The sequence below is a fragment of the Ceratotherium simum genome, chromosome 17, assembly GCF_057802395.1.
Source record: "Ceratotherium simum simum isolate JZ-2026a chromosome 17, ASM5780239v1, whole genome shotgun sequence".
In the NCBI taxonomy this organism is placed as follows: Eukaryota; Metazoa; Chordata; class Mammalia; order Perissodactyla; family Rhinocerotidae; genus Ceratotherium; species Ceratotherium simum.
The window spans coordinates 7,525,444-7,538,348 of record NC_141916.1 but is presented as its reverse complement, the minus strand read 5'-3'; the positions used below and the strand labels follow the sequence as shown (position 1 = coordinate 7,538,348).

At 42.3% G+C, this 12,905-nt stretch overlaps 1 long non-coding RNA gene across 1 annotated transcript; it reads right to left on the bottom strand.

Moving 5' to 3' along the window:
* Positions 1-5,014: 5,014 nt before the first annotated feature.
* On the bottom strand, positions 5,015-8,848 carry LOC147914681 (uncharacterized). The gene is made up of 2 exons (XR_015554873.1): positions 8,421-8,848; positions 5,015-7,122 (listed from the first exon to the last, which is right to left on the bottom strand). It is a non-coding gene; the product is annotated as an uncharacterized LOC147914681 (long non-coding RNA).
* Positions 8,849-12,905: the final 4,057 nt, after the last annotated feature.

Genomic DNA, 12,905 nt, shown 5'->3' with positions numbered 1-12,905 from the left:
TAAGGAAATCACCTTCTTGTGCTGCTTCTTTTAAAGATGTGAGAGTCTCTGAAGAGTTGTCTAAAGAAGTGGCAGGAAAAGGGAGTAGTCAGCAGCCAGGGACCTTCTGCCCTGGGGGCGCATCCCCCTTTCCTCCCTCCCCTTCCCCTCAGCTTGACTTCACCAGGAAGAATAAAAACCAGGGCAGAGCTTTGGTGCCTCCTGCAGTGCACAAGATGGGACCAGGTAGCAGCCAGCTCCAGGAACATGAGCTCACGCACCTGAATAACAAGGTACCTGGATCAGCTAAGAACTGTGTCCAGTTCCTGCTAGAAACAGAGACACATCCACAGTGACATAGAAGGGCTCATTTCCCCACATAATGGAAGTCCAGGGAAATAGTCAGTCAAAGGCTGATAAAGTTGCTCTACAAAGCCGTAAAGGAGCCAGGCGTTCTTCTCCACCATTCTTAGTATGAGGCTTCCAACGTTAACGTCACAAAGTGGCTGCTTGAAAGTTCAGCCATCAAAGCTGCTTTCCAGGTAAGAAACAGAAGCAAAAACAGAAGGGCTGAGACAACACCTCAGCTGAGGTTTGCCAACGTCCTACCTATCACCTTCCACTTAACTTTCAGGAGATCAGGAAGTGATGTGTTAAGCATTTTATATTTTTACAGTACTGTTTGTTACTTATAGGCTTCTTATGAATTTTCTTATGTTTTAGGATATTTATTTGGGGTTTTGGGTCGATGTGGAATGCATTCTAACTTTTACTGGCCAGTGACTTCACTCCTGACATCTTATTTTCAAAAATGGATTAATGACATTAAAAGGAAACGCCTATACTAAGAAGTCCAATAGTTCAGTAAAAAAAAAAAAAAAAAAATCACAATCCAGTTTATCCTAAGAATGTAAGCATAATCCCTATCAGAAAAGTCTAGCAATATAATTCCTCCCTAATATTCTAGAGAGAATATCATATGATCAACTCAGAAGACTTTATCATGATTACCACTTATGCTAAGATTTTAATAAAACCCTTAACAAACATGAAATAGAAGGAAAGTCCCTTTTTCTTTTTTTTTATTGTGGTAACATTGGTTTATAACATTGTGTAAATTTCAGGTGTACGTCATTATACTTCTATTTCTGCATAGATCGAATCATGTTCACCACCCAAATACTAATTACAATCCATCACCACACACATGTGCCTAATCATCCCTTTTGCTCTTCTCCCTCCCCTCTTCTCTCTTTTCTTGATAAAGGTTTAATACTAAAAACTTAGAGCAAACTTTTTACTTATTGGAAAAAATTCAGATGCATTCTCTTTAAGATCAGGAAAACACAAGGTTGCTCACATTCATTGGTACTATTTTACATGGTTCTGCAGGACCTAGTAAGCTGTATAAGAAAAGAAAAAGAAACGAGATGTAAGAATTGGAAAAAGAAGATAAAGCTCTATTTCCAGATGACATGATCATCTATCTAGTAAACTTTAGAATCAACAAGCAAACTATTAGCATGAATGAGAGTATTCAGAATGAGCACCAGATACAGGATGAATTGATACAAATCAATAACATTTCTCTAGATGAGTAATAATCAACTGGAAAATATAATTTAAACAAAAATGAGTATCTAAAAATTTAATTTATCAAATAATGTAGAAATTATCTATGCAAAAATATTTTAAACTCTATTAAAAGATGTAGGGAAATATTCGAATAAATGGAAAGATGTTTTGTATGTTTAATGAAATAACATTAAACATTATGTTGTTTGTTTAATGAGATATTATTATAAAGATATCTATTCTCTCCAAATTAATCCATAAATTCTATGCAATCTCAATAAGAATTCCAGCTGTATTGGGTTTTTTTTTTTTTTTGGAAACTCAACAAATAGTCAAAAGTTATTTGAAAGAACAACAGTCCATAGTTTTCTAGATGTTTTCAGTTGTAAAAGAAGTGTCAAATGGGGAGGAGTAGGTATTAGGACATACTACAAAGCCAGAGAAATAAACTGCAGTACCGGAACAGAAAAATACATGCTGGAACAGAATGGAGAGTTCAGAGATAGACCCACATATATTTGAGAAACAGAGAAAGGACAAACTTTTTCATGGATGGTTTTGGGAAAACTAGATTACCGTATGGAGAAAAGTAAAATGGTATTCCTTCCTAACGTGATAGTTGGATGTGGACCCTAAATATATTAAAGACTAAATGTAAAAAGTAACTTCATAAAGATTATAGAAAACTATGCAGGAGATATATCTTTGTGACCTGCTCTTGGACACTCACAGACCCAGAAGTCGGGCTGTCTGAGGCTAGGGGCAATGCAAACAGGCCTGGCTGGTTCTCGGGCTCTTTGTCCAATGTTACCAGGAAGCTGCTCTTTAAAGCATGGGTATCCTGGATCTGGACCTTGAGCAATCAACATGTTTAGTGGTATGCGGCATTCCCTGCCTACTGAAGCCCCTAGACCACATAGATGCCTATCTTGTTGTTAGTGTCATCGAGTCAACTCTGACTCCTAGTGACCCCGTGTACAGCAGGATGGAACCCTGTCTGGTCTTTTTGCGCCATCCTCTCCTTCCAGTGTTGTATCAGACAACGCTCCACTGCTATTCATAGGCTTTTCATGGCCAATTTTTTTGGAAATGAGTGGCCACGTCCTTCTGCCTAGAAGCTCCACTGAAACCTGTCCACCATGGTGGCCCTGCGGATGTTTGAAATCCTGGTGGCATAGCTTTCAGCATCACAGCAGCACACAGCTGCCATAGCACAACAACTGACAGAGGGGTCGTGTAGTTCCCTGACTGGGAAATGAACCTGAGCCAAATCTTAACCACTAGACCACCAGGACTACATTCCTATCTACCATATGATAATTTCCCAGGTCACTAGTTCTTACAAAGTCTCCTGATAGTTGTTGTGAAGCAAGAGGCTATTTGGACATGACCATTTCCCTGGTCTCTTTGACCCCTCAGATCCCTAAATTCATTGCTTACATTTTTTTCCCCCCGAAGAAGCAGGTCAGATGTTTGTGGAGACATGGCTGTCCTGGACCTTGGTAAGCCCACAGTCTTTGAGGTGAGGGGCAGTCCTCAGTTCTCTGAACCTTCTATATACCCAGAACTTCTTTTTCTTTTTTTGAGTTTTCCAGCTCATTAACTCTTGGGATGTGTCCTGATTGTGGTTGAGGAACTTGGGGGTCTTTTTTCCAGGATGATTTGACCATGGTAGAACTATCTAAAGCCATCTCCACCAACTTCTTCCAGACATGAAATCTGAGCTCAGAGGGGATGTTCCCCTTTCTTGGTGAGGCTGAAAGGAGCAAGCTTAAGCCCTCAGTGCCTGTTGGTTGGGAGAGAAGAGGCCAGTCAGGAAGGGTTGCCTGGAGTTGACCTCCATGGGACATGGAGGATTGACTCAGAATGAGTCACAGTGCAAGCAGAGGCTGGTGGTGGTGACGTAGAGAGGATTGTTGGTGGGGGTGAAAGACCAATGAATCACTGGCATTCATGGGTTGGGCCACGATTGGTAGATGTTTATGTCCTGAGAGAGGGTGTGGTCAGGTGAGGAGACATAGTCCAGAGACAAAGTGAGGTCTGGTAAGGGAAGGGGGCCAAGAATCTGAGTGTGCTTTCATGGGAGAGGGGAAAAGGCAAGCTGTGGGGGTAAATGAAAGTCTGTTGTAGAATCTAGGGCAAAAAGCACTCTGCTGTAAGAGAGGTGCCCAGAGGTAAGGAGAAAAGCAAAGAAAGTGAGGGGTGGCTAGGTCCAGAGGCAACAAATGCACTGGTGACAGAGAGGAGCCCAGATCAGAGAATGAGAAAAGGGAGAGGTGGGGAGAGTCAGGGTCTAATGACAGAGAGGACTCTGGTGGCAAAGATAAGACAACTGGTGGAGGAGATAATAAGTAAAAAAAGAACAGAGCTACATGGCAAGAGATACCTTTGAGGCAGAGGAGATAAGGCCATCAATGGGAAAAATGGGAGAGAGAATGTGGGGCCAGTGTCAGAGGAGCTACTCGTGTTAGGATTAAGGCCAGTCATGGACATGAAAGCCAAGATGTAAGGACAGAGGCTGTTGTGAAATAAGAGTGGAATGAGAAAAGGGGAAAATGAGGGAGAAGAGGACACAGCCAACGTGGGGTGCAGCGAGCGATGATGGGACGCTGCAGGCACCTCTTGCCAAGAGGTTGGTTGGTAAAGTAGAGAGACGGACACCATAGCTTGAAGCCTGGAAGAATCAAATCACATTAGTAATGATGCTGAGGCAGCACGGTGTGTTGAAAAGACTCAAATGGATGCTAATACAATAATGTGTAAAAATTAGGCATCAACATAGACGGGAACTATGAGGAAACAGAAAAATGAAGACCAACAATTTAATAAGATGGTGGGAATGTGGATGTTTTGGTATTCCTGCTGTTGGTGTAATTTTTATTTTTGTAACACTAGTTTGAGAAATGTAAAGTCACTCACCTTGTAATACAGTAATTTATAAAAGAAAAGATTTATCAAATGTCAGGCATAGCACTATAGTCACGAAAGTCATCCATCCTTGCGTGCAGAGTCACCAAGTCTTGGTCAAGAATCTACTTTGTTTTCACTGATCTCAAGAAGATTTCTCAGTTGTTACTCAAGTTTTATTTCAAAGTTTTGAGATATTTACTTCTGGCACACGCCGTATGCCACATACGGTTGTTTTCACAATGGCCAGTATTTTTACAGTTGAGGTCCTAAAATCTGAAGAAAGAAATCTCATCCCACTAGCAGCATGCATTTACTCACTCACTCACTCATTCACTCACTCAACAAACATTTCTTGAGGGAAGGAAGGAGCTATTTGGGAAAAGATGTACGGCGGCAGGTACAGGGTGGCCCTCACTTCCACAAGATTTATTCCAGTCATTGCACAGTGTGTATACCTTAGTCCCTTATTTTGTTTTCCTGTGCTTGAATTCTTGCCTTGATAACTTTCTCAGTACCTTTGTTCCTCTACGATTGAGGATAAGGATCCATATAATTAAAACAAATATTTATTGAAACGTAGTATATATATGCCAGTTGCCCAGAGTACAGCTGTGAGTAACACAAGGGCCTTTCCACTGAAGAACCTGTAGTAGGGTGGGGAGACAGAAAAATAACCTTATAATTATATGGGGCATATGTTATTCCCTACAGGGAGATGTATTGAATGCTATGACAAATCGAAAGCTCTTTCTTCCTACACAAATAATTTATTTAAAAAGAAAGTTCCAATCAATAAGATGTTCAGGAAATAGATTAAGGGAGGAGACAGGCCTCACTCAAGCTTTACCAGAGTTTTCATGGGACAACATGTTACTTCTGAAATACAAATGAAGTAGAAGCAAAAGTTTTACAGTCAAAACCCCTGTGTTGGAATCCTGACTCACTGCTTACTAGCTAGAGGACCTCCAGTAAGTGAATTAATACCTTTGAGCCTGTTTCCTCATCTATAAAGTAGAAATAGTCAGTCTGAATCCACAGGATTTTTTGCAAAGGTTAAATTAAATGAGATTGTAAATGCATTTAGTATAGAGCTTCCCACACAGCTGCTCCATAAATGGTAACTATTATCTCTCTTCAGACTTAGAGGAGGACTTAGAGGACAAACCTCATCTGGATGAGCTAAACCAACATGATTTCCTACCTTTATAACTGGCTTTATGGGACAGGTCTTACAACTCTAAAGCACATTTTGAGGTGTCTAGTCAAGCAGCTGGACACAGACATGGTCACTGCAACGAGGTTGGGCCAACCAGGAAAAATGGGAGGATGAAACCATATGTGCCCATTTGGTCAAAGAGCAGTAGGTTGGGAAGTGGGAAGAACCGGAGGCCAGAGGAAGAAGTGTAGACAGGAAGGTGGCATTTGATATCCAAGAACAGCTTAACCAACAACACACAACATTAATATTCAGGGTGGATAACTGACTTCAACGAGATCCAGACAGAGGAACTGGTTGTCCAGGCATGTGTGCAGACAAAGCTCCTCCATACAGGCACCTGGGAGCAGGCAATATTCTGAGGTCCAGGCAGGTGGGCATGACATGGGGCTGGGCTCAGGCACTAACTCTCAGTCTGAGGAGGGGTCTGGGGATTCATGAGAATAACCCTAAAGAACTGAGGTACCAGACAGGTTACAAGTCAGGGTTTCAAACAGAACAAAACAGTGATCTAACTACCAGAACTGAGGCCAGAGGCAAGGTGTCTCAACCTCAGCACTGTTGACAATTTGTTCTGGATAATTCTTTGTTGCAGGGGTGGGGGGTGGGGGTGACCCGTACATTATAAGATGTTTAGCATCAGCCTTGGCCTCTACCCAGGAGATGCCATTCGTATCCCCGCCCCAAGTTGGACAATCAAAAATGTCTCCAGACATTGCCAAATGTCCCGGGGCAGGGAGGGAGGAAAATCGCCCCCAGTTGAGAACCCCTGGGCTGGGGTGTGCCTGGCAAGAGCGCTGTCCAACATGGAGGCTGAGGCAAGAGGGTCTCAGAGATGAGTTGGTCTAGAAGAGGTAATGACTGAAGGTGGCCCAGGAAGACCTGCGTAGGGAGCATTCTGTCCAGATCCCTGTCCCTTTTATCATTTCTGTGTAGTCCTGTCTTCTCTGCTCCCCGTTTTTCAGCATGTTTTTGCCTTCATAGGACTGGCCCTGAATTTCTGCAGTTTCTTTGCCCCACGTTCATGGAGAGCCAGAGGACCTGGGAGAGATGTGTGTGAGGGAGCTCCCCTGTGAGCTGGTCTCCTAGATTCCCCTGCCCTCCCCAGGGCTTTGTCTGACTGGCCTCTTCTACCTCCCTGCTTGCCCTGTTCTCTATTGGTTTCTTCTGAGCTCACATCAGTAATAAATCACATGCACGCAAATCTCTCCTTAAGGCCTGCTCCCAGGGAACGCAGCTCAATTCAGCCAGTAAGGCTGGAGTCGAAGGACAGAGTCAGGTGAGAGAAACAAGCCCAGGAGAGCAGTTCAGAAGGATGACTACGAATGACACGTCTGAAGCCCCCATTGATGTGGCTTCCTGTGTGAGACGAGGCAATGAGAGAGGTGATTTAAAGGAGTAGAGGATGACCAGGCAGTGTGGTCTTGGTCTCAGGAACAAGGCTGAAAGCAAGAATAAAGCACAAGGTCATAAGGTGGTACAAAAATAACAGAACTATTAGAAAAAACACCTCTAAAACCATTCCTTGTTAATATTAAATATCTCCACAGATTTCATCACAACCACAGAATGAAGGAGTCTGTAATCCTCTGGACTATGAAAATACTGCAGTGGAGTATTTCAATCTCTACTTCTGTAACACAGAAAGACCTAGCAAATCTGTCTCCTGCCCCCTCCTCCCTTTGCTGGTGAGAACATTCTGTGAGCTGCTGGGAGTGGAGGCCACCAATCAGGAGTGACTGCTGCTTCTGCTTTTTCAGACCAGAACTATTTCTGCACCATGTGCACTCCAGTAGCTGATGGATACAATGAGTTAGGGAAGGACCAGCTAAAAGATGTCTTGTAGTAAAGATGGCTGTCTTGTTAAAAACCTATTCCTTTATTGTTACTTCATTGTTACTGCCATTCCACAAACACCGACCAAACTTTGATGTACCATATTTAAGAATCACTTTTAGGGGCCAGCCCAGTGGCGTAGTGGTTAGGTTCATGGGCTCCGCTTTGGCAGCCCGGGGTTCGCGAGTTTGGATCTCAGGCACTGATTATCAAGCCATGCTGTGGCGGCGTCCCATTAAAGTAGAGGAAGATGGGCATAGATATTAGCCCAGGGCCAATCTTCCTCAGCAAAAAAGAGGAGGATTGGCAACAGATGTTAGCTTGGGCTAATCTTCCTGAAAAAAAAAAAAAAAAGAATCATTTTTGTGTTCTAAAAGCATTTGCAAAAAAGACAGAAAATAAAATGTTTAAAAAATAATTTTGGAGAGTAACCATAAGAAAGATACAAGCAACTTATCCTTACATCTAGGAATATAGTGTTTGAAATAGTAAATTATAGGTTCTGTACTCATAATTTGTCTTTTGTAATCATTTCTTTATTCCGTAAAGAAATCATCTGTGTTCTTCAGTCAGTATGTAATTTAGACCAGTCAGTAAGTTATAATTTTTAATTCTGAGAATTAAAGCTTAAGGGATTCTTTGAGAATATGTTTTAAGAAATACATAGCATGTACCAAGAGGCATTAAAGACGAATCATTTTGGGCTAAGTAAAATTCTTTGAAAAAGAAACTGTAAAAATGAATTAATTTCAGGAAAAGGAATTCAGAGAGAGAGAATTAATGATGACAAAGGAAAAAATAGTAGCATGAGACTACCTAAAATATAATTACTGATAAAAAGTGGGCAAGAAAGCATTTACAAACACATTTGCAAACAAAGTTTCTTATTAATTCATTCACCTACCAGATCTCTGATACGTTTTCTTCAGCATGGATGCCCATGTTCTGAACCATGTGAACACCTTACCCTGACCACATAAGCCAATCACCCTTGACCACAGCTGTTTGAGCCAGGGGTGTCGCCCTGCTCCCAGGACAGTTGTTCTGTATTCCTTTCCAGTGACCTAGGACAGCAAAAAGCATAGCAAAATCAGAATACACCATCTATACTATTAGATTTGCTGAACTACTGGGTTCTTTCTCTTTATAAATTTGAATGTGACACATAAAGAGAAAGTCTATAGTTGGTAGGGTAGTGAGACAGAAGCTAAATAGACACAGACAAAGAAGAGCAGCAGAGGCCATGAGGGAGCAGGAGACATGAGGACACAGAAGCTATGAGGAAGGGAATCTCAATGCAATACAGAATTGGGATTGAGGCAACCGGTTGGCAGGAGCAGGAGAAACACTAGCAGAGACACAGAGTAGACGGTTCTTGGTAATACTCAAGCAGTAGAGGAGGGAGAAGGAAGCAGAACACGTCTGCTGCTGAGATTAATCAAGCAGTTATGGATGCCAAATGGTTTTCTAGTTCCCAAACTACATTCCAGGCTCCGTGAAGCCACCCTTTTCCTATATTCCCATATGGCCTGGCTTTGTGGCTGAAATTCCTTTCTCTCTTATTTGCACATGCATTATTTCTTTGAACCCCTACTGCTTGAGGTATGTAAAAGGATCTAACTAGCACTCCATGCAAAGGAGTTTAGACTTTAATGTTAAAACAATAGAAAATCATAAAAGGGCTTCATATTTTCATTTTAAAAAGAAGACCCTGGGACCGGAAAATAAATTGAAAATGGACTGGAGGTAGGGATTATACTTTGGAAACTGTCGTTTTAAACCAGGGAGAGATGACGATGGCCTCAACCAAGCTAGTGAGAATGGAGAAAAGTGGGTGAACTGGAGAGTTACGAAGGGGGATGCTTGCGCAGAATTTGATTCAGCTGAGGTGTAGTAGATGCGGGAGCAGGAAGAGTCAAGTTTGATTCTTAGTTTCCTGGTCTGGGCAACCAGATGGATAGGGGTGCCTTTGACTGAGAAAGATAATGTGTGAAGAAGACCAACTCCTTTTTGGGGCGGAGTGTTAGGTGCCAACGAGACTTCTGGGTAAAGATATCCCATAAGCAGTGGAATATTCATGTCGGGATCTCGCACAAGAGCTCTGGAATTGTAAGTTTGTGTATAAGGGCTTGATATCATGACTTTCAGAGATATCCAGGTTTTCTTGTTTTATTTCCATAGCACTAAATTCAGCAATGTACTTGCACTGGGCTGTGTTAGCCTAGGGAGGCTGAGAATAAAGAATTTGTTCATGTCTGAATATCCTCTTTACTGTACCTTAGCTATCATGTTGTGCGTTGTACAACTCTGAGACTAATGGGCTACCTTGCTTAGGTGAGGTGGTCTCTAGAGAAGGCTATGTACAGGACCAGTCTAGTTTTATGTATATAAGCCTAGGACTGGAAGGAGATGTGATGTTTCCAGAAGGTCTGATGTTATGCATTCCAGAAGGTCTGAGTATTTGGAAAGTTTAAAAGCTTGTACTTTCATCTTATAGCTGATATTGCAACTACATTCCTTTCTGTATCCCTTAGATAAGTAAACCCAAGTGGTGTCTCTATTGTGTTATTTCTGTTAATCTAGACATTCTATTAGTATTTGTCAATATGGAGGTTATACAGGGTGATATCAATAGATCGGTAGTAATCAAAGTCATTGGCATGCATAAGATCACTTGGGGAGAATAAATTAAGAAGAAGAGAGAGCACAGGATTCTGGGAAACACTAATAGACAAGGAGTAGGTGGAAGAGAGAAAAGTCCAAGAGGACAATAAAGAATGATGGTGAAAGCTGAGGGATTGAACATAGAAAGGTAGATTGAGTAATATTTGTATTTCATCATTAAACTGAGACAGATATTTCAGAATGATATTAGACAAGTTTTCTTGTTACACATGAATACATACTTATTGTTAAATAGATAAATTTTCTAAAAGAATAACAAAGGCTCAGAAAAAGACATGGGTTTCCTAATTTTCAACTAGAAGGTTAGAACTTGCTGATAATTCAGTCTATTTATTAAGTTAATAAAAGACTTAGCATGAGTAATGAGCACAAAAGCGCTACCATTCTCTACTCCCTATTGAAAATATGTCCTCAATACTTACTGTGTGCCAGGGATTGCACTTTACCTGCAATATCTCAGCAAGATATTAGAACTACCGCAGGAGGAAGGCACTTGTATTTTCTTCTTTCAAAGATGTGAAAACTGACAATTAGAGAGGTTTGGTAATTTCCTCAAGTCACCCAGGGAGTAACTAACAAGGCCGAGATTCCAACCTAGGGCTTTCTGACTTCAGAGCCTGAGGTTTAACCGCTACTTGATAATGCTGTGAAAGCATTACTTATGGTAATAAATGGTTCAATTGATCAGGCCTTTGTTAATGTAATTTTCAATGAAGACAGATTTTGTAGCCACAGAAAACCATTTTATACTCATACCAACATTTATAGGCATGCTACAATTTTGAAAGTACTTCCTGAGGTATTTTAGAATAATACGTATTTGAATAATTTGGTTTTTATATTAAAAGAGAAATGATTCTGTTTTTCAGAATGCCGACTCCTGAGTTTAGCTGATATCTTAACTTGTAGAATCACATATTACTTTTACCTCTGTAAACTTGCTTGATCTTGGCATAAAGCCATGCATTGTTTCTCAGGCAGTACAATCTCATGGGGCATATGTTTGTAGAAAACTATTAGTTTTTGTGTTTTTTTTTTAAAGAAAATTAAGAACATTGTGGTTTTTCAAATAGTGGTATTGTTTTTAATTAATGAATTTCAATTGCATTCCCTCAACTATATATAATAGAGATGTAAAAAACTCTAAGGAAGATGACTGAGTCAAGCATGCCAAAGTTACTAATAAAAAAATTAAATTTCAAAAGAAAAATTGGCTACATAGGAAAGGCACTGAGCAGGCCTTTGATCCTAGCTTACTTGGCCATTTATTAGAGGATCATTCTTAAAAGCTCCCTGGGACCCCAAGAATAATGTCTGCCACATATTCCACCTAAGCTTTTTTTTTTTTTTTGCTAAATTCACAGCTTTTAATACATAAAGCTTATACCATAGGAGCTGTCAAATTTCCCAGAAGTGGTGTAATAGGCAAAAATGATCCCAACTACTGTTCCAGAAGCTCCCTACCACTAACTCATCTGCCACCTCCTTGCTTTGCTTCTCCTCAGAAGGAAAAACAAAAACAAAAAAAGGAAATTATTTAGTTTATAAAGTCTTGTGGTGCAACGCCTTCTTATTTTATAGCCAAACGCTGCTGCCGCTGACAATCCCATAGTTCAGTCTTCCACCCCGGAAAGGTGTGATCAGCTCAGCTGTCTGAAGGTGTTCATTGCTTCATCTCCTACCTCCACCCTGCTTCAGGCTTTCCCTCCACCGCTCTCTGCGTCCTCTTCAGTAGCTGTGAAACGTTTTGGACAAAAGTATACCGACCTGGCTCTTCAGAGACGCACAGACGATTTTGTTCTCTTTATCTTTGCCTCACACGTATTTGGCACTTTAGACGTAATGAAGGCTTTAATATCAGTTCCTTATTTGAGCATCAAAACTCTGTTTTTAGTAGGGTATTCCTTCACCCCACAAATATTTATTGATTATCTACTGTGTGCCAAGCACTGCTGTAGGCGCTGGAGATACAGCAGGGAAAAAAACGGGGGGGAAAAAAAACAACCAAACAACCCAGCGCTTCTGAACCTTTCCTTTCAGCGGAGGGACAGGCAGGCGGCCCAGCGGGCGGGCAGGCGGCGCGGCGCCGGGGGTGAACCGAGGGATTCCGGCTTTCGCTCCGGGCGCAACGGGAAAGCCAGCGGAGGGTTTGGAACACAGAGCAGTTTCATCTCCCATTTCACAGGTTAGGAAAATAAGTGACTACTCCGCAGGAAGTGCACCAGGACGCTCTGTACAACTCCAGGGAAGAACAGCAATTTAGGTGCGGGGGTGGGGGGCGGGATTAACAGGAGGTAGGTGTTGATTTGGGGCCCCTGGCCCCGAGATTCGAGCGGCAGGAATGAAGAGGGACAGGACAAATGAAGATTAATCCAAAAGGAAGCGAGCTGTTTGCACTGAAACACAATTTAACACAAACATACGCCAGGAGACACGCCAAGGAGTACCCGGGGCTCCGCACAGACCCTTGTCACCGAGAAAGAAGCTAATCTGGACGACGAGAACGGCCCACACCCTAACCGTACCGCGGCGGGGGAAGCGCCCCGCCCGGAACCGGGCTGGCCCCGAGCGTGGCCCCGCCCCCGGCCCCGCCCCGCCTGCGGCTCGCCGCCTGGTTGGCTGCTGCGGGGGCGGCGGCCGCGGCCCCGGAAGTGCGGCTGACGTGTCCCGGCCGCGCTCGGAATTGTGGGCGACTCGGCTAATG